Genomic DNA, 25,129 nt, shown 5'->3' on the forward strand with positions numbered 1-25,129 from the left:
GCCCCAGTGGCCTAATGGATAAGGCACTGGCCTCCTAAGCCAGGGATTGTGGGTTCAAGTCCCATCTGGGGTGGTTGACAGCAGAGTGGCGCAGCGGAAGCGTGCTGGGCCCATAACCCAGAGGTCGATGGATCGAAACCATCCTCTGCTAACTGTGTTTTGTAAGCTGACTTAGGGCCTTTACAACCTCTTAGTAAAGTGAACCAGATACAGAAAGTACATATTCACCTACTATACAATTCCAGATGCATATCAGCTTGGGAATGCAATTATTGTATATTTCACATTCTTTTCTCTGCTCTTTCAAATGCTTTCCTCCATCTTACTATACTAACTGCTTTTATTGTCATTATTGTGCTACCCAAAGGGTTCGAGTCCAATCTGGGGTACAATGCCAGTTTCATATCAGCATGGCAATCTAGTTTCTACGTGTTTCACATCTTTTTCTTTGCACTTTTAAAAATTTCCCTTCTACTCACTATATCTACTGCATTTGGGGGCATTATTGTGTTACCCAAAGCCAACATGGCATGTCTCACATTATGCTCTGTCTAGGAAGCAACTGTTTGGTGGAAGAACTGATGAGTAAAGGTGTTTGAGAGGCCCCAGTGGCCTAATGGATAAGGCACTGGCCTCTTAAGCCAGGGATTGTCGGTTCAAGTCCCATCTGGGGTGGTTGACAGCAGAGTGGCGCAGCGGAAGCGTGCTGGGCCCATAACCCAGAGGTCGATGGATCGAAACCATCCTCTGCTAACTGTGTTTTGTAAGCTGACTTAGGGCCTTTACAACCTCTTAGTAAAGTGAACCAGATACAGAAAGTACATATTCACCTACTATACAATTCCAGATGCATATCAGCTTGGGAATGCAATTATTGTATATTTCACATTCTTTTCTCTGCTCTTTCAAATGCTTTCCTCCATCTTACTATACTAACTGCTTTTATTGTCATTATTGTGCTACCCAAAGGGTTCGAGTCCAATCTGGGGTACAATGCCAGTTTCATATCAGCATGGCAATCTAGTTTCTACGTATTTCACATCTTTTCCCTTCTACTCACTATATCTACTGCATTTGGGGCCATTACTGTGTTACCCAAAGCCAACATGGCATGTCTCACATTATGCTCTGTCTAGGAAGCAACTGTTTGGTGGAAGAACTGATGAGTAAAGGTGTTTGAGAGGCCCCAGTGGCCTAATGGATAAGGCACTGGCCTCTTAAGCCAGGGATTGTCGGTTCAAGTCCCATCTGGGGTGGTTGACAGCAGAGTGGCGCAGCGGAAGCGTGCTGGGCCCATAACCCAGAGGTCGATGGATCGAAACCATCCTCTGCTAACTGTGTTTTGTAAGCTGACTTAGGGCCTTTGCAACTTTTTAGTAAAGTGAACCAGATACAGAATGTACATATTCACCTACTGTACAATTCCAGATGCATATCAGCTTGGGAATGCAATTTTTGTATATTTCACATTCTTTTCTCTGCTCTTTCAAATGCTTTCCTCAATCTTACTATACTAACTGCTTTTATTGTCATTATTGTGTTACCCAAAGGGTTCGAGTCCAATCTGGTTTGGTTGAAAGCAGAGTGGCGCAGCAGAAGTGTGCTGGGCCCATAACCCAGAGGTCGATGGATCGAATCCATCCTCTGCTAACTGTGTTTTGTAAAGTGATTTAGAGCCTTTACAATGTCTTAGTAAAATGAACCAGATACAGACAGTACATATTCATCTACTGTACAATTCCAGATGCATATCAGCTTGGGAATGCAATTTTTGTATATTTCAAATTCCTTTCTCTGCTCTTTCAAATGCTTTCGTCCATCTTACTATACTAACTGCTTTTATTGTCATTATTGTGTTACCCAAAGGGTTCGAGTCCAATCTGGTGTACAATGCCAGTTTCATCTCAGCATGGCAATCTAGTTTCTACGTATTTCACATCTTTTCCCTTCTACTCACTATATCTACTGCATTTGGGGCCATTACTGTGTTACCCAAAGCCAACATGGCATGTCTCACATTATGCTCTATATAGGAAGCAACTGTTAGTTGGAAGAACTGAGGAGTAAAGGTGTTTGTGATGCCCCAGTGGCCTAATGGATAATGCACTGGCCTCCTAAACCAGGGATTGTGGGTTCGAGTCCCATCTGGGGTGGTTGACAGCAGAGTGGCGCAGCAGAAGCGTGCTGGGCCCATAACCCAGAGGTCAATAGATTGAAACCATCCTTTGCTAACTGTGTTTTGTAAGCTGACTTAGGGCCTTTACAACCTTTAAGTAAAGTGATCCAGATACAGAAAGTACATATTCACCTACTGTAATATTCCAGATGCATATCAGCTTGGGAATGCAATTTTTGTATATTTCACATTCTTTTCTCTGCTCTTTCAAATGCTTTCCTCCATCTTACTATACTAACTGCTTTTATTGTCATTATTGTGTTACCCAAAGGGTTCGAGTCCAATCTGGCGTGGTTGAAAGCAGAGTGGCGCAGCGGAAGCGTGCTGGGCCCATAACCCAGAGGTCGATGGATCGAAACCATCCTCTGCTAACTGTGTTTTGTAAGCTGACTTAGGGCCTTTACAACCTTTTAGTAAAGTGAACCAGATACAGAAAATACATATTCGCCTACTGTACAATTCCAGATGCATATCAGCTTGGGAATGCAATTTTTGTATATTTCACATTCTTTTCTCTGCTCTTTCAAATGCTTTCCTCCATCTTACTATACTAACTGCTTTTATTGTCATTATTGTGTTACCCAAAGGGTTCGACTCCAATCTGGTGTGGTTGAAAGCAGAGTGGCGCAGCGGAAGCGTGCTGGGCCCAAAACCCAGAGGTCGATGGATCGAAACCATCCTCTGCTAACTGTGTTTTGTAAGCTGACTTAGGGCCTTTACAACCTCTTAGTAAAGTGAACCAGATACAGAAAGTACATATTCACCTACTGTACAATTCCAGATGCATATCCGCTTGGGAATGCAATTATTGTATATTTCACATTCTTTTCTCTGCTCTTTCAAATGCTTTCCTCCATCTTACTATACTAACTGCTTTTATTGTCATTATTGTGCTACCCAAAGGGTTCGAGTCCAATCTGGGGTACAATGCCAGTTTCATATCAGCATGGCAATCTAGTTTCTACGTGTTTCACATCTTTTTCTTTGCACTTTTAAAAATTTCCCTTCTACTCACTATATCTACTGCATTTGGGGCCATTATTGTGTTACCCAAAGCCAACATGGCATGTCTCACATTATGCTCTGTCTAGGAAGCAACTGTTTGGTGGAAGAACTGATGAGTAAAGGTGTTTGAGATGCCCCAGTGGCCTAATGGATAAGGCACTGGCGTTGAGTGAGGATTTTTAACTATAAGCTTTATCAAAAAGGAAAGTTTTAAGCCTAGTCTTAAAAGTAGAGAGGGTGTCTGCTCCCCGAATTTGGATTGGAAGCTGGTTCCACAGGAGAGGAGCTTGATAGCTAAAGGCTCTGCCTCCCATTCTACTTTTGCAAACTCTGGGAACCACAAGTAGGCCAGTATTTTGGGATCGAAGTGGTCTAATTGGGCGATACAGGACTATGAGATCTTTTAAATATGATGGAGCTTGACCATTAAGAGCTTTGTATGTAAGGAGGAGGGTTTTGAACTCTATTCTAGATTTTATGGGAAGCCAATGAAGAGAAGCTAGTGAAGGTGAAATATGATCTCTCTTTCCTAATCCAGTCAGCACTCTTGCTGCAGCATTTTGGATTAATTGAAGGCTTTTTAGAGAGTTATTAGGACACCCCAGAAGTAGGGAATTACAGTAGTCCAACCTAGAAGTAACAAATGCATGGACCAGTTTTTCGGCATCACTTTGAGACAGGATGCTTCTAATTTTAGCAATGTTCCGTAGGTGGAAGAAGGCTGTTCTAGACATTTATCTTTTATGTGACGTAAACGCCAAATCTTGGTCAAAGATAACTCCAAGGTTCCTCACCGTAGTACTAGAGGCCAAAGTTATGTCATCTAGAGTAACTATATTGTTAGACAGCATATTTCTCATGTTTTTAGGCCCAAAGAGGATGATTTCAGTTTTGTCTGAATTTAGAAGTAGGAAATTGTAGGACATCCAGTTCTTTATGTCTTTTAGACATGCTTCAAATTTGACTAATTGGTTAGTATCTTCTGGTTTCACAGATAAATAGAGCTGGGTATCATCTGCATATCAGTGGAAGTTTATGGAATGTTTCCTAATGATTTTGCCTAAAGGTGACATGTAGAGATTAAAAAGTATTGGTCCTAACACAGAGCCCTGTGGAACTCCATAGCTGACTTTGGTGCATAAAGAAGAGTCATCATTAACATGAACAAGTTGGAATCTGTCTGACAGATAAGATTTAAACCAATGTAATGTGGTTCCTTTAATCCCAAATCCATGTTCTAGTCTCTGTAATAAAATGTTGTGGTCAATGGTGTCAAATGCGGCACTAAGGTCTAGTAAGACGAGTACAGACACAAGTCCATTATCTGAAGCCAGGAGAAGATCATTGGAGACTTTTACCAGTGCTGTTTCTGTACTGTGATGAGCTCTAAATCCTGACTGAAAGTCTTCATACAAATTATTCCTGTAAAGGTGATCACATAATTGTTTTGCAACTACTTTTTCAAGGATTTTAGAAATAAACGGGAGATTTGATATTGGTTTATAGTTGGCTAAATCCCCTGGATCAAGACAAGGTTTTTTAAGTAATGGTTTGATTACAGCAACTTTATAGGCCTTTGGTACATAGCCAGTTTCTAAAGATAGGTTAATCAAATCTAATATGAAAGTGTCTATTAAAGGTAGAACATCTTTAAGCAATTTGGTTGGAACAGGGTCTAAAAGACATGTTGTTAGTTTTGAGGAGGCGGTAGTTGAACTTAGCTCAGTGAGATCTATGGGTGAAAAGCAGTCTAAGATGGATTGGGGCCTTATTGAGGATTCTATAGCTGTTGTACATGAAGATCTAGCCGTAATATTTGTAGGGAGGATCTGGTGAATCTTTTCCCTAATGGCTACAATTTTACTAGTAAAGAAAGTCATAAAGTCATTGCTGCTCAAAGTTAAGGGAATACTAGGCTCAACAGAACTATGGCTCTTAGTCAGCCTGGCTACAGTGCTGAACAGAAACCGGGGGTTGTTCTTGTTTTCCTCTATTAATGCGGAATAATATGCTGTTCTGGCATCACGGAGAGCTTTTTTGTATGTTTTTAAACTGTTTTTCCAGGCTAACCGGGATTCTTCTAAATTAGTGGAACGCCACTTCCTCTCTAACTTTCGTGTTGCCTGCTTTAAGCTGTGCATTTGTGAATTGTACCATGGAGGTCGGCTCCTCTGATTCACTGCCTTCTATTTCAAAGGGGCAACTGTATCTAGTATCCTACGCAGTGAGGCGGCAGAATCGTCAACTAAATAATCAATTTGCACAGGAGTAAGATGGCTACTCACCATAGTATTGACACATGGTGGTGAAAAAGATGAAGAAATAATTTCTTTAAATGTATTCACAGCATTTTCAGATAAACATCTGCTGTAGTGGAATTTTTTCCTAACTGCTGTATAGTCCGTTATTGTAAATTCAAATGTTATTAGAAAATGGTCAGACAGAAGAGAATTATGAGGAAATACTATTAAATTATCAGTTTCAATGCCATATGTAAGGACAAGGTCTAACGTGTGACTAAAACAATGAGTGGGTTTATTTACATTTTGGGAAAAACCAATTGAATCTAATAATGAATTAAACGCAGTGCTCAGACAGTTACTGTCAGCATCTACATGAATGTTAAAGTCACCCACTATAATGACTTTATCTGTACTAAGCACTAAATCAGATAGAAAATCAGAAAATTCAATCAAAAACTCTGAATAAGGGACTGGAGGACGGTACACGATAACAAATAATAGTGGTTTTTGAGTTTTCCAGTTTGGGTGTGAAAGGCTAAGAGTAAGACTCTCAAATGAGGTATAACTATGTTTAGGTCTAGGAATTATTGATAAGCTAGAGTGAAATATTGCTGCTACTCCTCCACCTCGGCCTGTGCATCTAGGAACATGATAATTAATATGACTTTGGGGGGTTGACTCATTTAAACTGACATATTCTTCCTGCTGCAACCACGTTTCAGTGAGACAAAATAAACCAATTTGATTATCATTTATCAAGTCATTTACTAACAAAGATTTAGAAGAGAGAGATCTGATGTTTAATAATCCACATTTAAAAGTTTTGGGTTTTGGTTCATTATGAGCAGTTGTATTACCCAAAGGGTTCGAGTCCAATCTGGTGTGGTTCAAAGCAGAGTGGCGCAGCGGAAGCGTGCTGGGCCCATAACCCAGAGGTCGATGGATCGAAACCATCCTCTGCTAACTGTGTTTTGTAAGCTGACTTAGGGCCTTTACAACCTTTTAGTAAAGTGAACCAGATACAGAAAGTACATATTCACCTACTGTACAATTCCAGATGCATATGAGCTTGGGAATGCAATTTTTGTATATTTCACATTCTTTTCTCTGCTCTTTCAAATGCTTTCCTCCATCTTACTATACTAACTGCTTTTATTGTCATTATTGTGTTACCCAAAGGGTTCGAGTCCAATCTGGGGTACAATGCCAGTTTCATATCAGCATTGGAAACTAGTTTCTATGTGTTTCACATCTTTTTCTTTGCACTTTTAAAAATTTCCCTTCTACTCACTATATCTACTGCATTTGGGGCCATTATTGTGTTACCCAAAGGGTTCGAGTCCAATCTGGTGTACAATGCCAGTTTCATCTCAGCATGGCAATCTAGTTTCTACGTATTTCACATCTTTTCCCTTCTACTCACTATATCTACTGCATTTGGGGCCATTACTGTGTTACCCAAAGCCAACATGGCATGTCTCACATTATGCTCTGTATAGGAAGCAACTGTTAGTTGGAAGAACTGAGGAGTAAAGGTGTTTGTGATGCCCCAGTGGCCTAATGGATAATGCACTGGCCTCCTAAGCCAGGGATTGTGGGTTCGAGTCCCATCTGGGGTGGTTGACAGCAGAGTGGTACAGCGGAAGCGTGCTGGACCCATAACCCAGAGGTCGATGGATTGAAACCATCCTTTGCTAACTGTGTTTTGTAAGCTGACTTAGGGCCTTTACAACCTTTAAGTAAAGTGATCCAGATACAGAAAGTACATATTCACCTACTGTAATATTCCAGATGCATATCAGCTTGGGAATGCAATTTTAGTATATTTCACATTCTTTTCTCTGCTCTTTCAAATGCTTTCCTCCATCTTACTATACTAACTGCTTTTATTGTCATTATTGTGTTACCCAAAGGGTTCGAGTCCAATCTGGCGTGGTTGAAAGCAGAGTGGCGCAGCGGAAGCGTGCTGGGCCCATAACCCAGAGGTCAATAGATTGAAACCATCCTTTGCTAACTGTGTTTTGTAAGCTGACTTAGGGCCTTTACAACCTTTAAGTAAAGTGATCCAGATACAGAAAGTACATATTCACCTACTGTAATATTCCAGATGCATATCAGCTTGGGAATGCAATTTTTGTATATTTCACATTCTTTTCTCTGCTCTTTCAAATGTGGCCTAATGGATAAGGCACTGGCCTCCTAAGCCAGGGATTGTCGGTTCAATTCCCATCTGGGGTGGTTGACAGCAGAGTGGCGCAGCGGAAGTGTGCTGGGCCCATAACCCAGAGGTCGATGGATTGAAACCATCCTCTGCTAACTGTGTTTTGTAAGCTGACTTACAACTGTTAGTTGGAAGAACTGAGGAGTAAAGGTGTTTGTGATGCCCCAGTGGCCTAATGGATAATGCACTGGCCTCCTAAGCCAGGGATTGTGGGTTCGAGTCCCATCTGGGGTGGTTGACAGCAGAGTGGCGCAGCAGAAGCGTGCTGGGCCCATAACCCAGAGGTCAATAGATTGAAACCATCCTTTGCTAACTGTGTTTTGTAAGCTGACTTAGGGCCTTTACAACCTTTAAGTAAAGTGATCCAGATACAGAAAGTACATATTCACCTACTGTAATATTCCAGATGCATATCAGCTTGGGAATGCAATTTTTGTATATTTCACATTCTTTTCTCTGCTCTTTCAAATGCTTTCCTCCATCTTACTATACTAACTGCTTTTATTGTCATTATTGTGTTACCCAAAGGGTTCGAGTCCAATCTGGCGTGGTTGAAAGCAGAGTGGCGCAGCGGAAGCGTGCTGGGCCCATAACCCAGAGGTCGATGGATCGAAACCATCCTCTGCTAACTGTGTTTTGTAAGCTGACTTAGGGCCTTTACAACCTTTTAGTAAAGTGAACCAGATACAGAAAATACATATTCGCCTACTGTACAATTCCAGATGCATATCAGCTTGGGAATGCAATTTTTGTATATTTCACATTCTTTTCTCTGCTCTTTCAAATGCTTTCCTCCATCTTACTATACTAACTGCTTTTATTGTCATTATTGTGTTACCCAAAGGGTTCGACTCCAATCTGGTGTGGTTGAAAGCAGAGTGGCGCAGCGGAAGCGTGCTGGGCCCATAACCCAGAGGTCGATGGATCGAAACCATCCTCTGCTAACTGTGTTTTGTAAGCTGACTTAGGGCCTTTACAACCTCTTAGTAAAGTGAACCAGATACAGAAAGTACATATTCACCTACTGTACAATTCCAGATGCATATCCGCTTGGGAATGCAATTATTGTATATTTCACATTCTTTTCTCTGCTCTTTCAAATGCTTTCCTCCATCTTACTATACTAACTGCTTTTATTGTCATTATTGTGCTACCCAAAGGGTTCGAGTCCAATCTGGGGTACAATGCCAGTTTCATATCAGCATGGCAATCTAGTTTCTACGTGTTTCACATCTTTTTCTTTGCACTTTTAAAAATTTCCCTTCTACTCACTATATCTACTGCATTTGGGGCCATTATTGTGTTACCCAAAGCCAACATGGCATGTCTCACATTATGCTCTGTCTAGGAAGCAACTGTTTGGTGGAAGAACTGATGAGTAAAGGTGTTTGAGATGCCCCAGTGGCCTAATGGATAAGGCACTGGCGTTGAGTGAGGATTTTTAACTATAAGCTTTATCAAAAAGGAAAGTTTTAAGCCTAGTCTTAAAAGTAGAGAGGGTGTCTGCTCCCCGAATTTGGATTGGAAGCTGGTTCCACAGGAGAGGAGCTTGATAGCTAAAGGCTCTGCCTCCCATTCTACTTTTGCAAACTCTGGGAACCACAAGTAGGCCAGTATTTTGGGATCGAAGTGGTCTAATTGGGCGATACAGGACTATGAGATCTATTAAATATGATGGAGCTTGACCATTAAGAGCTTTGTATGTAAGGAGGAGGGTTTTGAACTCTATTCTAGATTTTATGGGAAGCCAATGAAGAGAAGCTAGTGAAGGTGAAATATGATCTCTCTTTCCTAATCCAGTCAGCACTCTTGCTGCAGCATTTTGGATTAATTGAAGGCTTTTTAGAGAGTTATTAGGACACCCCAGAAGTAGGGAATTACAGTAGTCCAACCTAGAAGTAACAAATGCATGGACAAGTTTTTCGGCATCACTTTGAGACAGGATGCTTCTAATTTTAGCAATGTTCCGTAGGTGGAAGAAGGCTGTTCTAGACATTTGTCTTTTATGTGACGTAAACGCCAAATCTTGGTCAAAGATAACTCCTAGGTTCCTCACCGTAGTACTAGAGGCCAAAGTTATGTCATCTAGAGTAACTATATTGTTAGACAGCATATTTCTCATGTTTTTAGGCCCAAAGAGGATGATTTCAGTTTTGTCTGAATTTAGAAGTAGGAAATTGTAGGACATCCAGTTCTTTATGTCTTTTAGACATGCTTCAAATTTGACTAATTGGTTAGTATCTTCTGGTTTCACAGATAAATAGAGCTGGGTATCATCTGCATATCAGTGGAAGTTTATGGAATGTTTCCTAATGATTTTGCCTAAAGGTGACATGTAGAGATTAAAAAGTATTGGTCCTAACACAGAGCCCTGTGGAACTCCATAGCTGACTTTGGTGCATAAAGAAGAGTCATCATTAACATGAACAAGTTGGAATCTGTCTGACAGATAAGATTTAAACCAATGTAATGTGGTTCCTTTAATCCCAAATCCATGTTCTAGTCTCTGTAATAAAATGTTGTGGTCAATGGTGTCAAATGCGGCACTAAGGTCTAGTAAGACGAGTACAGACACAAGTCCATTATCTGAAGCCAGGAGAAGATCATTGGAGACTTTTACCAGTGCTGTTTCTGTACTGTGATGAGCTCTAAATCCTGACTGAAAGTCTTCATACAAATTATTCCTGTAAAGGTGATCACATAATTGTTTTGCAACTACTTTTTCAAGGATTTTAGAAATAAACGGGAGATTTGATATTGGTCTATAGTTGGCTAAATCCCCTGGATCAAGACAAGGTTTTTTAAGTAATGGTTTGATTACAGCAACTTTATAGGCCTTTGGTACATAGCCAGTTTCTAAAGATAGGTTAATCAAATCTAATATGAAAGTGTCTATTAAAGGTAGAACATCTTTAAGCAATTTGGTTGGAACAGGGTCTAAAAGACATGTTGTTAGTTTTGAGGAGGCGGTAGTTGAACTTAGCTCAGTGAGATCTATGGGTGAAAAGCAGTCTAAGATGGATTGGGGCCTTATTGAGGATTCTATAGCTGTTGTACATGAAGATCTAGCCGTAATATTTGTAGGGAGGATCTGGTGAATCTTTTCCCTAATGGCTACAATTTTACTAGTAAAGAAAGTCATAAAGTCATTGCTGCTCAAAGTTAAGGGAATACTAGGCTCAACAGAACTATGGCTCTTAGTCAGCCTGGCTACAGTGCTGAACAGAAACCGGGGGTTGTTCTTGTTTTCCTCTATTAATGCGGAATAATATGCTGTTCTGGCATCACGGAGAGCTTTTTTGTATGTTTTTAAACTGTTTTTCCAGGCTAACCGGGATTCTTCTAAATTAGTGGAACGCCACTTCCTCTCTAACTTTCGTGTTGCCTGCTTTAAGCTGTGCATTTGTGAATTGTACCATGGAGGTCGGCTCCTCTGATTCACTGCCTTCTATTTCAAAGGGGCAACTGTATCTAGTATCCTACGCAGTGAGGCGGCAGAATCGTCAACTAAATAATCAATTTGCACAGGAGTAAGATGGCTACTCACCATAGTATTGACACATGGTGGTGAAAAAGATGAAGAAATAATTTCTTTAAATGTATTCACAGCATTTTCAGATAAACAACTGCTGTAGTGGAATTTTTTCCTAACTGCTGTATAGTCCGTTATTGTAAATTCAAATGTTATTAGAAAATGGTCAGACAGAAGAGAATTATGAGGAAATACTATTAAATTATCAGTTTCAATGCCATATGTAAGGACAAGGTCTAACGTGTGACTAAAACAATGAGTGGGTTTATTTACATTTTGGGAAAAACCAATTGAATCTAATAATGAATTAAACGCAGTGCTCAGACAGTTACTGTCAGCATCTACATGAATGTTAAAGTCACCCACTATAATGACTTTATCTGTACTAAGCACTAAATCAGATAGAAAATCAGAAAATTCAATCAAAAACTCTGAATAAGGGACTGGAGGACGGTACACGATATCCAATAATAGTGGTTTTTGAGTTTTCCAGTTTGGGTGTGAAAGGCTAAGAGTAAGACTCTCAAATGAGGTATAACTATGTTTAGGTCTAGGAATTATTGATAAGCTAGAGTGAAATATTGCTGCTACTCCTCCACCTCGGCCTGTGCATCTAGGAACATGATAATTAATATGACTTTGGGGGGTTGACTCATTTAAACTGACATATTCTTCCTGCTGCAACCACGTTTCAGTGAGACAAAATAAACCAATTTGATGATCATTTATCAAGTCATTTACTAACAAAGATTTAGAAGAGAGAGATCTGATATTTAATAATCCACATTTGAAAGTTTTGGGTTTTGGTTCAGTATGAGCAGTTGTATTACCCAAAGGGTTCGAGTCCAATCTGGTTTGGTTCAAAGCAGAGTGGCGCAGCGGAAGCGTGCTGGGCCCATAACCCAGAGGTCGATGGATCGAAACCATCCTCTGCTAACTGTGTTTTGTAAGCTGACTTAGGGCCTTTACAACCTTTTAGTAAAGTGAACCAGATACAGAAAGTACATATTCACCTACTGTACAATTCCAGATGCATATGAGCTTGGGAATGCAATTTTTGTATATTTCACATTCTTTTCTCTGCTCTTTCAAATGCTTTCCTCCATCTTACTATACTAACTGCTTTTATTGTCATTATTGTGTTACCCAAAGGGTTCGAGTCCCATCTGGAGTGGTTGACAGCAGAGTGGCGCAGCGGAAGCGTGCTGGGCCCATAACCCAAAGGTCGACGGTTCGAAACTATCCTCTGCTAACTGTGTTTTGTAAGCTGACTTAGGGCTTTTACAACATTTTAGTAAAGTGAACCAGATACAGAAAGTACATATTCACCTACTGTACAATTCCAGATGCATATCAGCTTGGGAATGCAATTATTGTATATTTCACATTCTTTTCTCTGCTCTTTCAAATGCTTTCCTCCATCTTACTATACTAACTGCTTTTATTGTCATTATTGTGTTACCCAAAGGGTTCGAGTCCAATCTGGGGTACAATGCCAGTTTCATATCAGCATTGGAAACTAGTTTCTATGTGTTTCACATCTTTTTCTTTGCACTTTTAAAAATTTCCCTTCTACTCACAATATCTACTGCATTTGGGGCCATTATTGTGTTACCCAAAGCCAACATGGCATGTCTCACATTATGCTCTGTATAGGAAGCAACTGTTTGGTGGAAGAACTGATGAGTAAAGGTGTTTGAGATGCCCCAGTGGCCTAATGGATAAGGCACTGGCCTCCTAAGCCAGTGATTGTGGGTTCAAATCCCATCTGGGGTGGTTGACAGCAGAGTGGCGCAGCGGAAGCGTGCTGGGCCCATAACCCAGAGGTCGATGGATCAAAACCATCCTCTGCTACCTGTGTTTTGTAAGCTGACTTAGGGCCTTATAACTTTTTAGTAAAGTGAACCAGATACAGAAAGTACATATTCACCTACTGTACAATTCCAGATGCATATCAGCTTGGGAATGCAATTTTTGTATATTTCACATTCTTTTCTTTGCTCTTTCAAATGCTTTCCTCCATCTTACTATACTAACTGCTTTTATTGTCATTATTGTATTACCCAAAGGGTTCGAGTGAAATCTGGTGTGGTTCAAAGCAGAGTGGCGCAGCGTAAGCGTGCTGGGCCCATAACCCAGAGGGCGATGAATCGAAACCATCCTCTGCTAACTGTGTTTTGTAAGGGTATTTAAGGCCTTTACAATGTCTTAGTAAAATGAACCAGATACAGACAGTACATATTCATCTACTGTACAATTCCAGATGCATATCAGCTTGGGAATGCAATTTTTGTATATTTCACATTCTTTTCTCTGCTCTTTCAAATGCTTTCCTCCATCTTACTATACTAACTGCTTTTATTGTCATTATTGTGTTAACCAAAGGGTTCGAGTACCATCTGGGGTGGTTGACAGCAGAGTGGCGCAGCGGAAGCGTGCTGGGCCCATAACCCAGAGGTCGATGGATCGAAACCATCCTCTGCTAACTGTGTTTTGTAAGCTGACTTAGGGCCTTTACAACCTCTTAGTAAAGTGAACCAGATACAGAAAGTACATATTCACCTACTATACAATTCCAGATGCATATCAGCTTGGGAATGCAATTATTGTATATTTCACATTCTTTTCTCTGCTCTTTCAAATGTTTTCTTCCATCTTACTATACTAACTGCTTTTATTGTCATTATTGTGCTACCCAAAGGGTTCGAGTCCAATCTGGGGTACAATGCCAGTTTCATATCAGCATGGCAATCTAGTTTCTACGTGTTTCACATCTTTTTCTTTGCACTTTTAAAAATTTCCCTTCTACTCACTATATCTACTGCATTTGGGGCCTTTATTGTGTTACCCAAAGCCAACATGGCATGTCTCACATTATGCTCTGTCTAGGAAGCAACTGTTTGGTGGAAGAACTGATGAGTAAAGGTGTTTGAGATGCCCCAGTGGCCTAATGGATAAGGCACTGGCGTTGAGTGAGGATTTTTAACTATAAGCTTTATCAAAAAGGAAAGTTTTAAGCCTAGTCTTAAAAGTAGAGAGGGTGTCTGCTCCACGAATTTGGATTGGAAGCTGGTTCCACAGGAGAGGAGCTTGATAGCTAAAGGCTCTGCCTCCCATTCTACTTTTGCAAACTCTGGGAACCACAAGTAGGCCAGTATTTTGGGATCGAAGTGGTCTAATTGGGCGATACAGGACTATGAGATCTTTTAAATATGATGGAGCTTGACCATTAAGAGCTTTGTATGTAAGGAGGAGGGTTTTGAACTCTATTCTAGATTTTATGGGAAGCCAATGAAGAGAAGCTAGTGAAGGTGAAATATGATCTCTCTTTCCTAATCCAGTCAGCACTCTTGCTGCAGCATTTTGGATTAATTGAAGGCTTTTTAGAGAGTTATTAGGACACCCCAGAAGTAGGGAATTACAGTAGTCCAACCTAGAAGTAACAAATGCATGGACCAGTTTTTCGGCATCACTTTGAGACAGGATGCTTCTAATTTTAGCAATGTTCCGTAGGTGGAAGAAGGCTGTTCTAGACATTTGTCTTTTATGTGACGTAAACGCCAAATCTTGGTCAAAGATAACTCCAAGGTTCCTCACCGTAGTACTAGAGGCCAAAGTTATGTCATCTAGAGTAACTATATTGTTAGACAGCATATTTCTCATGTTTTTAGGCCCAAAGAGGATGATTTCAGTTTTGTCTGAATTTAGAAGTAGGAAATTGTAGGACATCCAGTTCTTTATGTCTTTTAGACATGCTTCAAATTTGACTAATTGGTTAGTATCTTCTGGTTTCACAGATAAATAGAGCTGGGTATCATCTGCATATCAGTGGAAGTTTATGGAATGTTTCCTAATGATTTTGCCTAAAGGTGACATGTAGAGATTAAAAAGTATTGGTCCTAACACAGAGCCCTGTGGAACTCCATAGCTGACTTTGGTGCATAAAGAAGAGTCATCATTAACATGAACAAGTTGGAATCTGTCTGACAGATAAGATTTAAACCAATGTAATGTGGTTCCTTTAATCCCAAATCCATGTTCTAGTCTCTGTAATAAAATGTTGTGGTCAATGATGTCAAATGCGGCACTAAGGTCTAGTAAGACGAGTACAGACACAAGTCCATTATCTGAAGCCAGGAGAAGATCATTGGAGACTTTTACCAGTGCTGTTTCTGTACTGTGATGAGCTCTAAATCCTGACTGAAAGTCTTCATACAAATTATTCCTGTAAAGGTGATCACATAATTGTTTTGCAACTACTTTTTCAAGGATTTTAGAAATAAACGGGAGATTTGATATTGGTCTATAGTTGGCTAAATCCCCTGGATCAAGACAAGGTTTTTTAAGTAATGGTTTGATTACAGCAACTTTATAGGCCTTTGGTACATAGCCAGTTTCTAAAGATAGGTTAATCAAATCTAATATGAAAGTGTCTATTAAAGGTAGAACATCTTTAAGCAATTTGGTTGGAACAGGGTCTAAAAGACATGTTGTTAGTTTTGAGGAGGCGGTAGTTGAACTTAGCTCAGTGAGATCTATGGGTGAAAAGCAGTCTAAGATGGATTGGGGCCTTATTGAGGATTCTATAGCTGTTGTACATGAAGATCTAGCCGTAATATTTGTAGGGAGGATCTGGTGAATCTTTTCCCTAATGGCTACAATTTTACTAGTAAAGAAAGTCATAAAGTCATTGCTGCTCAAAGTTAAGGGAATACTAGGCTCAACAGAACTATGGCTCTTAGTCAGCCTGGCTACAGTGCTGAACAGAAACCGGGGGTTGTTCTTGTTTTCCTCTATTAATGCGGAATAATATGCTGTTCTGGCATCACGGAGAGCTTTTTTGTATGTTTTTAAACTGTTTTTCCAGGCTAACCGGGATTCTTCTAAATTAGTGGAACGCCACTTCCTCTCTAACTTTCGTGTTGCCTGCTTTAAGCTGTGCATTTGTGAATTGTACCATGGAGGTCGGCTCCTCTGATTCACTGCCTTCTATTTCAAAGGGGCAACTGTATCTAGTATCCTACGCAGTGAGGCGGCAGAATCGTCAACTAAATAATCAATTTGCACAGGAGTAAGATGGCTACTCACCATAGTATTGACACATGGTGGTGAAAAAGATGAAGAAATAATTTCTTTAAATGTATTCACAGCATTTTCAGATAAACATCTGCTGTAGTGGAATTTTTTCCTAACTGCTGTATAGTCCGTTATTGTAAATTCAAATGTTATTAGAAAATGGTCAGACAGAAGAGAATTATGAGGAAATACTATTAAATTATCAGTTTCAATGCCATATGTAAGGACAAGGTCTAACGTGTGACTAAAACAATGAGTGGGTTTATTTACATTTTGGGAAAAACCAATTGAATCTAATAATGAATTAAACGCAGTGCTCAGACAGTTACTGTCAGCATCTACATGAATGTTAAAGTCACCCACTATAATGACTTTATCTGTACTAAGCACTAAATCAGATAGAAAATCAGAAAATTCAATCAAAAACTCTGAATAAGGGACTGGAGGACGGTACACGATAACCAATAATAGTGGTTTTTGAGTTTTCCAGTTTGGGTGTGAAAGGCTAAGAGTAAGACTCTCAAATGAGGTATAACTATGTTTAGGTCTAGGAATTATTGATAAGCTAGAGTGAAATATTGCTGCTACTCCTCCACCTCGGCCTGTGCATCTAGGAACATGATAATTAATATGACTTTGGGGGGTTGACTCATTTAAACTGACATATTCTTCCTGCTGCAACCATGTTTCAGTGAGACAAAATAAACCAATTTGATGATCATTTATCAAGTCATTTACTGACAAAGATTTAGAAGAGAGAGATCTGATGTTTAATAATCCACATTTAAAAGTTTTGGGTTTTGGTTCAGTATGAGCAGTTGTATTACCCAAAGGGTTCGAGTCCCATCTGGGGTGGTTGACAGCAGAGTGGCGCAGCTGAAGCGTGCTGGGCCCATAACCCAGAGGTCAATAGATTGAAACCATCCTTTGCTAACTGTGTTTTGTAAGCTGACTTAGGGCCTTTACAACCTTTAAGTAAAGTGATCCAGATACAGAAAGTACATATTCACCTACTGTAATATTCCAGATGCATATCAGCTTGGGAATGCAATTTTTGTATATTTCACATTCTTTTCTCTGCTCTTTCAAATGCTTTCCTCCATCTTACTATACTAACTGCTTTTATTGTCATTATTGTGTTACCCAAAGGGTTCGAGTCCAATCTGGCGTGGTTGAAAGCAGAGTGGCGCAGCGGAAGCGTGCTGGGCCCATAACCCAGAGGTCGATGGATCGAAACCATCCTCTGCTAACTGTGTTTTGTAAGCTGACTTAGGGCCTTTACAACCTTTTAGTAAAGTGAACCAGATACAGAAAATACATATTCGCCTACTGTACAATTCCAGATGCATATCAGCTTGGGAATGCAATTTTTGTATATTTCACATTCTTTTCTCTGCTCTTTCAAATGCTTTCCTCCATCTTACTATACTAACTGCTTTTATTGTCATTATTGTGTTACCCAAAGGGTTCGACTCCAATCTGGTGTGGTTGAAAGCAGAGTGGCGCAGCGGAAGCGTGCTGGGCCCAAAACCCAGAGGTCGATGGATCGAAACCATCCTCTGCTAACTGTGTTTTGTAAGCTGACTTAGGGCCTTTACAACCTCTTAGTAAAGTGAACCAGATACAGAAAGTACATATTCACCTACTGTACAATTCCAGATGCATATCCGCTTGGGAATGCAATTATTGTATATTTCACATTCTTTTCTCTGCTCTTTCAAATGCTTTCCTCCATCTTACTATACTAACTGCTTTTATTGTCATTATTGTGCTACCCAAAGGGTTCGAGTCCAATCTGGGGTACAATGCCAGTTTCATATCAGCATGGCAATCTAGTTTCTACGTGTTTCACATCTTTTTCTTTGCACTTTTAAAAATTTCCCTTCTACTCACTATATCTACTGCATTTGGGGCCATTATTGTGTTACCCAAAGCCAACATGGCATGTCTCACATTATGCTCTGTCTAGGAAGCAACTGTTTGGTGGAAGAACTGATGAGTAAAGGTGTTTGAGATGCCCCAGTGGCCTAATGGATAAGGCACTGGCGTTGAGTGAGGATTTTTAACTATAAGCTTTATCAAAAAGGAAAGTTTTAAGCCTAGTCTTAAAAGTAGAGAGGGTGTCTGCTCCCCGAATTTGGATTGGAAGCTGGTTCCACAGGAGAGGAGCTTGATAGCTAAAGGCTCTGCCTCCCATTCTACTTTTGCAAACTCTGGGAACCACAAGTAGGCCAGTATTTTGGGATCGAAGTGGTCTAATTGGGCGATACAGGACTATGAGATCTATTAAATATGATGGAGCTTGACCATTAAGAGCTTTGTATGTAAGGAGGAGGGTTTTGAACTCTATTCTAGATTTTATGGGAAGCCAATGAAGAGAAGCTAGTGAAGGTGAAATATGATCTCTCTTTCCTAATCCAGTCAGCACTCTTGCTGCAGCATTTTGGATTAATTGAAGGCTTTTTAGAGAGTTATTAGGACACCCCAGAAGTAGGGAATTACAGTAGTCCAACCTAGAAGTAACAAATGCATGGACAAGTTTTTCGGCATCACTTTGAGACAGGATGCTTCTAATTTTAGCAATGTTCCGTAGGTGGAAGAAGGCTGTTCTAGACATTTGTCTTTTATGTGACGTAAACGCCAAATCTTGGTCAAAGATAACTCCTAGGTTCCTCACCGTAGTACTAGAGGCCAAAGTTATGTCATCTAGAGTAACTATATTGTTAGACAGCATATTTCTCATGTTTTTAGGCCCAAAGAGGATGATTTCAGTTTTGTCTGAATTTAGAAGTAGGAAATTGTAGGACATCCAGTTCTTTATGTCTTTTAGACATGCTTCAAATTTGACTAATTGGTTAGTATCTTCTGGTTTCACAGATAAATAGAGCTGGGTATCATCTGCATATCAGTGGAAGTTTATGGAATGTTTCCTAATGATTTTGCCTAAAGGTGACATGTAGAGATTAAAAAGTATTGGTCCTAACACAGAGCCCTGTGGAACTCCATAGCTGACTTTGGTGCATAAAGAAGAGTCATCATTAACATGAACAAGTTGGAATCTGTCTGACAGATAAGATTTAAACCAATGTAATGTGGTTCCTTTAATCCCAAATCCATGTTCTAGTCTCTGTAATAAAATGTTGTGGTCAATGGTGTCAAATGCGGCACTAAGGTCTAGTAAGACGAGTACAGACACAAGTCCATTATCTGAAGCCAGGAGAAGATCATTGGAGACTTTTACCAGTGCTGTTTCTGTACTGTGATGAGCTCTAAATCCTGACTGAAAGTCTTCATACAAATTATTCCTGTAAAGGTGATCACATAATTGTTTTGCAACTACTTTTTCAAGGATTTTAGAAATAAACGGGAGATTTGATATTGGTCTATAGTTGGCTAAATCCCCTGGATCAAGACAAGGTTTTTTAAGTAATGGTTTGATTACAGCAACTTTATAGGCCTTTGGTACATAGCCAGTTTCTAAAGATAGGTTAATCAAATCTAATATGAAAGTGTCTATTAAAGGTAGAACATCTTTAAGCAATTTGGTTGGAACAGGGTCTAAAAGACATGTTGTTAGTTTTGAGGAGGCGGTAGTTGAACTTAGCTCAGTGAGATCTATGGGTGAAAAGCAGTCTAAGATGGATTGGGGCCTTATTGAGGATTCTATAGCTGTTGTACATGAAGATCTAGCCGTAATATTTGTAGGGAGGATCTGGTGAATCTTTTCCCTAATGGCTACAATTTTACTAGTAAAGAAAGTCATAAAGTCATTGCTGCTCAAAGTTAAGGGAATACTAGGCTCAACAGAACTATGGCTCTTAGTCAGCCTGGCTACAGTGCTGAACAGAAACCGGGGGTTGTTCTTGTTTTCCTCTATTAATGCGGAATAATATGCTGTTCTGGCATCACGGAGAGCTTTTTTGTATGTTTTTAAACTGTTTTTCCAGGCTAACCGGGATTCTTCTAAATTAGTGGAACGCCACTTCCTCTCTAACTTTCGTGTTGCCTGCTTTAAGCTGTGCATTTGTGAATTGTACCATGGAGGTCGGCTCCTCTGATTCACTGCCTTCTATTTCAAAGGGGCAACTGTATCTAGTATCCTACGCAGTGAGGCGGCAGAATCGTCAACTAAATAATCAATTTGCACAGGAGTAAGATGGCTACTCACCATAGTATTGACACATGGTGGTGAAAAAGATGAAGAAATAATTTCTTTAAATGTATTCACAGCATTTTCAGATAAACAACTGCTGTAGTGGAATTTTTTCCTAACTGCTGTATAGTCCGTTATTGTAAATTCAAATGTTATTAGAAAATGGTCAGACAGAAGAGAATTATGAGGAAATACTATTAAATTATCAGTTTCAATGCCATATGTAAGGACAAGGTCTAACGTGTGACTAAAACAATGAGTGGGTTTATTTACATTTTGGGAAAAACCAATTGAATCTAATAATGAATTAAACGCAGTGCTCAGACAGTTACTGTCAGCATCTACATGAATGTTAAAGTCACCCACTATAATGACTTTATCTGTACTAAGCACTAAATCAGATAGAAAATCAGAAAATTCAATCAAAAACTCTGAATAAGGGACTGGAGGACGGTACACGATATCCAATAATAGTGGTTTTTGAGTTTTCCAGTTTGGGTGTGAAAGGCTAAGAGTAAGACTCTCAAATGAGGTATAACTATGTTTAGGTCTAGGAATTATTGATAAGCTAGAGTGAAATATTGCTGCTACTCCTCCACCTCGGCCTGTGCATCTAGGAACATGATAATTAATATGACTTTGGGGGGTTGACTCATTTAAACTGACATATTCTTCCTGCTGCAACCACGTTTCAGTGAGACAAAATAAACCAATTTGATGATCATTTATCAAGTCATTTACTAACAAAGATTTAGAAGAGAGAGATCTGATATTTAATAATCCACATTTGAAAGTTTTGGGTTTTGGTTCAGTATGAGCAGTTGTATTACCCAAAGGGTTCGAGTCCAATCTGGTTTGGTTCAAAGCAGAGTGGCGCAGCGGAAGCGTGCTGGGCCCATAACCCAGAGGTCGATGGATCGAAACCATCCTCTGCTAACTGTGTTTTGTAAGCTGACTTAGGGCCTTTACAACCTTTTAGTAAAGTGAACCAGATACAGAAAGTACATATTCACCTACTGTACAATTCCAGATGCATATGAGCTTGGGAATGCAATTTTTGTATATTTCACATTCTTTTCTCTGCTCTTTCAAATGCTTTCCTCCATCTTACTATACTAACTGCTTTTATTGTCATTATTGTGTTACCCAAAGGGTTCGAGTCCCATCTGGAGTGGTTGACAGCAGAGTGGCGCAGCGGAAGCGTGCTGGGCCCATAACCCAAAGGTCGACGGTTCGAAACTATCCTCTGCTAACTGTGTTTTGTAAGCTGACTTAGGGCTTTTACAACATTTTAGTAAAGTGAACCAGATACAGAAAGTACATATTCACCTACTGTACAATTCCAGATGCATATCAGCTTGGGAATGCAATTATTGTATATTTCACATTCTTTTCTCTGCTCTTTCAAATGCTTTCCTCCATCTTACTATACTAACTGCTTTTATTGTCATTATTGTGTTACCCAAAGGGTTCGAGTCCAATCTGGGGTACAATGCCAGTTTCATATCAGCATTGGAAACTAGTTTCTATGTGTTTCACATCTTTTTCTTTGCACTTTTAAAAATTTCCCTTCTACTCACAATATCTACTGCATTTGGGGCCATTATTGTGTTACCCAAAGCCAACATGGCATGTCTCACATTATGCTCTGTATAGGAAGCAACTGTTTGGTGGAAGAACTGATGAGTAAAGGTGTTTGAGATGCCCCAGTGGCCTAATGGATAAGGCACTGGCCTCCTAAGCCAGTGATTGTGGGTTCAAATCCCATCTGGGGTGGTTGACAGCAGAGTGGCGCAGCGGAAGCGTGCTGGGCCCATAACCCAGAGGTCGATGGATCAAAACCATCCTCTGCTACCTGTGTTTTGTAAGCTGACTTAGGGCCTTATAACTTTTTAGTAAAGTGAACCAGATACAGAAAGTACATATTCACCTACTGTACAATTCCAGATGCATATCAGCTTGGGAATGCAATTTTTGTATATTTCACATTCTTTTCTTTGCTCTTTCAAATGCTTTCCTCCATCTTACTATACTAACTGCTTTTATTGTCATTATTGTATTACCCAAAGGGTTCGAGTGAAATCTGGTGTGGTTCAAAGCAGAGTGGCGCAGCGTAAGCGTGCTGGGCCCATAACCCAGAGGGCGATGAATCGAAACCATCCTCTGCTAACTGTGTTTTGTAAGGGTATTTAAGGCCTTTACAATGTCTTAGTAAAATGAACCAGATACAGACAGTACATATTCATCTACTGTACAATTCCAGATGCATATCAGCTTGGGAATGCAATTTTTGTATATTTCACATTCTTTTCTCTGCTCTTTCAAATGCTTTCCTCCATCTTACTATACTAACTGCTTTTATTGTCATTATTGTGTTAACCAAAGGGTTCGAGTACCATCTGGGGTGGTTGACAGCAGAGTGGCGCAGCGGAAGCGTGCTGGGCCCATAACCCAGAGGTCGATGGATCGAAACCATCCTCTGCTAACTGTGTTTTGTAAGCTGACTTAGGGCCTTTACAACCTCTTAGTAAAGTGAACCAGATACAGAAAGTACATATTCACCTACTATACAATTCCAGATGCATATCAGCTTGGGAATGCAATTATTGTATATTTCACATTCTTTTCTCTGCTCTTTCAAATGCTTTCCTCCATCTTACTATACTAACTGCTTTTATTGTCATTATTGTGCTACCCAAAGGGTTCGAGTCCAATCTGGGGTACAATGCCAGTTTCATATCAGCATGGCAATCTAGTTTCTACGTGTTTCACATCTTTTTCTTTGCACTTTTAAAAATTTCCCTTCTACTCACTATATCTACTGCATTTGGGGCCTTTATTGTGTTACCCAAAGCCAACATGGCATGTCTCACATTATGCTCTGTCTAGGAAGCAACTGTTTGGTGGAAGAACTGATGAGTAAAGGTGTTTGAGATGCCCCAGTGGCCTAATGGATAAGGCACTGGCGTTGAGTGAGGATTTTTAACTATAAGCTTTATCAAAAAGGAAAGTTTTAAGCCTAGTCTTAAAAGTAGAGAGGGTGTCTGCTCCACGAATTTGGATTGGAAGCTGGTTCCACAGGAGAGGAGCTTGATAGCTAAAGGCTCTGCCTCCCATTCTACTTTTGCAAACTCTGGGAACCACAAGTAGGCCAGTATTTTGGGATCGAAGTGGTCTAATTGGGCGATACAGGACTATGAGATCTTTTAAATATGATGGAGCTTGACCATTAAGAGCTTTGTATGTAAGGAGGAGGGTTTTGAACTCTATTCTAGATTTTATGGGAAGCCAATGAAGAGAAGCTAGTGAAGGTGAAATATGATCTCTCTTTCCTAATCCAGTCAGCACTCTTGCTGCAGCATTTTGGATTAATTGAAGGCTTTTTAGAGAGTTATTAGGACACCCCAGAAGTAGGGAATTACAGTAGTCCAACCTAGAAGTAACAAATGCATGGACCAGTTTTTCGGCATCACTTTGAGACAGGATGCTTCTAATTTTAGCAATGTTCCGTAGGTGGAAGAAGGCTGTTCTAGACATTTGTCTTTTATGTGACGTAAACGCCAAATCTTGGTCAAAGATAACTCCAAGGTTCCTCACCGTAGTACTAGAGGCCAAAGTTATGTCATCTAGAGTAACTATATTGTTAGACAGCATATTTCTCATGTTTTTAGGCCCAAAGAGGATGATTTCAGTTTTGTCTGAATTTAGAAGTAGGAAATTGTAGGACATCCAGTTCTTTATGTCTTTTAGACATGCTTCAAATTTGACTAATTGGTTAGTATCTTCTGGTTTCACAGATAAATAGAGCTGGGTATCATCTGCATATCAGTGGAAGTTTATGGAATGTTTCCTAATGATTTTGCCTAAAGGTGACATGTAGAGATTAAAAAGTATTGGTCCTAACACAGAGCCCTGTGGAACTCCATAGCTGACTTTGGTGCATAAAGAAGAGTCATCATTAACATGAACAAGTTGGAATCTGTCTGACAGATAAGATTTAAACCAATGTAATGTGGTTCCTTTAATCCCAAATCCATGTTCTAGTCTCTGTAATAAAATGTTGTGGTCAATGATGTCAAATGCGGCACTAAGGTCTAGTAAGACGAGTACAGACACAAGTCCATTATCTGAAGCCAGGAGAAGATCATTGGAGACTTTTACCAGTGCTGTTTCTGTACTGTGATGAGCTCTAAATCCTGACTGAAAGTCTTCATACAAATTATTCCTGTAAAGGTGATCACATAATTGTTTTGCAACTACTTTTTCAAGGATTTTAGAAATAAACGGGAGATTTGATATTGGTCTATAGTTGGCTAAATCCCCTGGATCAAGACAAGGTTTTTTAAGTAATGGTTTGATTACAGCAACTTTATAGGCCTTTGGTACATAGCCAGTTTCTAAAGATAGGTTAATCAAATCTAATATGAAAGTGTCTATTAAAGGTAGAACATCTTTAAGCAATTTGGTTGGAACAGGGTCTAAAAGACATGTTGTTAGTTTTGAGGAGGCGGTAGTTGAACTTAGCTCAGTGAGATCTATGGGTGAAAAGCAGTCTAAGATGGATTGGGGCCTTATTGAGGATTCTATAGCTGTTGTACATGAAGATCTAGCCGTAATATTTGTAGGGAGGATCTGGTGAATCTTTTCCCTAATGGCTACAATTTTACTAGTAAAGAAAGTCATAAAGTCATTGCTGCTCAAAGTTAAGGGAATACTAGGCTCA

At 39.8% G+C, this 25,129-nt stretch overlaps 5 non-coding genes across 5 annotated transcripts; all 5 read left to right on the forward strand.

Annotated features, from left to right (window-relative positions):
- trnar-ccu (transfer RNA arginine (anticodon CCU)) lies at nt 1-73 on the forward strand. The gene has a single exon. It is a non-coding gene; the product is annotated as a tRNA-Arg (tRNA).
- A 2,718-nt stretch (nt 74-2,791) lies between these two features.
- Nucleotides 2,792-2,863, forward strand: trnal-caa (transfer RNA leucine (anticodon CAA)). Its single transcript has one exon. It is a non-coding gene; the product is annotated as a tRNA-Leu (tRNA).
- A 10,017-nt stretch (nt 2,864-12,880) lies between these two features.
- On the forward strand, nt 12,881-12,953 carry trnar-ccu (transfer RNA arginine (anticodon CCU)). Its single transcript has one exon. It is a non-coding gene; the product is annotated as a tRNA-Arg (tRNA).
- A 4,793-nt stretch (nt 12,954-17,746) lies between these two features.
- Nucleotides 17,747-17,818, forward strand: trnal-caa (transfer RNA leucine (anticodon CAA)). Its single transcript has one exon. It is a non-coding gene; the product is annotated as a tRNA-Leu (tRNA).
- Nucleotides 17,819-22,109: 4,291 nt separating this feature from the next.
- On the forward strand, nt 22,110-22,182 carry trnar-ccu (transfer RNA arginine (anticodon CCU)). Its single transcript has one exon. It is a non-coding gene; the product is annotated as a tRNA-Arg (tRNA).
- The last annotated feature ends 2,947 nt before the right edge of the window (nt 22,183-25,129 follow it).

Source organism: Channa argus, unplaced genomic scaffold, assembly GCF_033026475.1.
Source record: "Channa argus isolate prfri unplaced genomic scaffold, Channa argus male v1.0 Contig013, whole genome shotgun sequence".
NCBI lineage: Eukaryota > Metazoa > Chordata > Actinopteri > Anabantiformes > Channidae > Channa > Channa argus.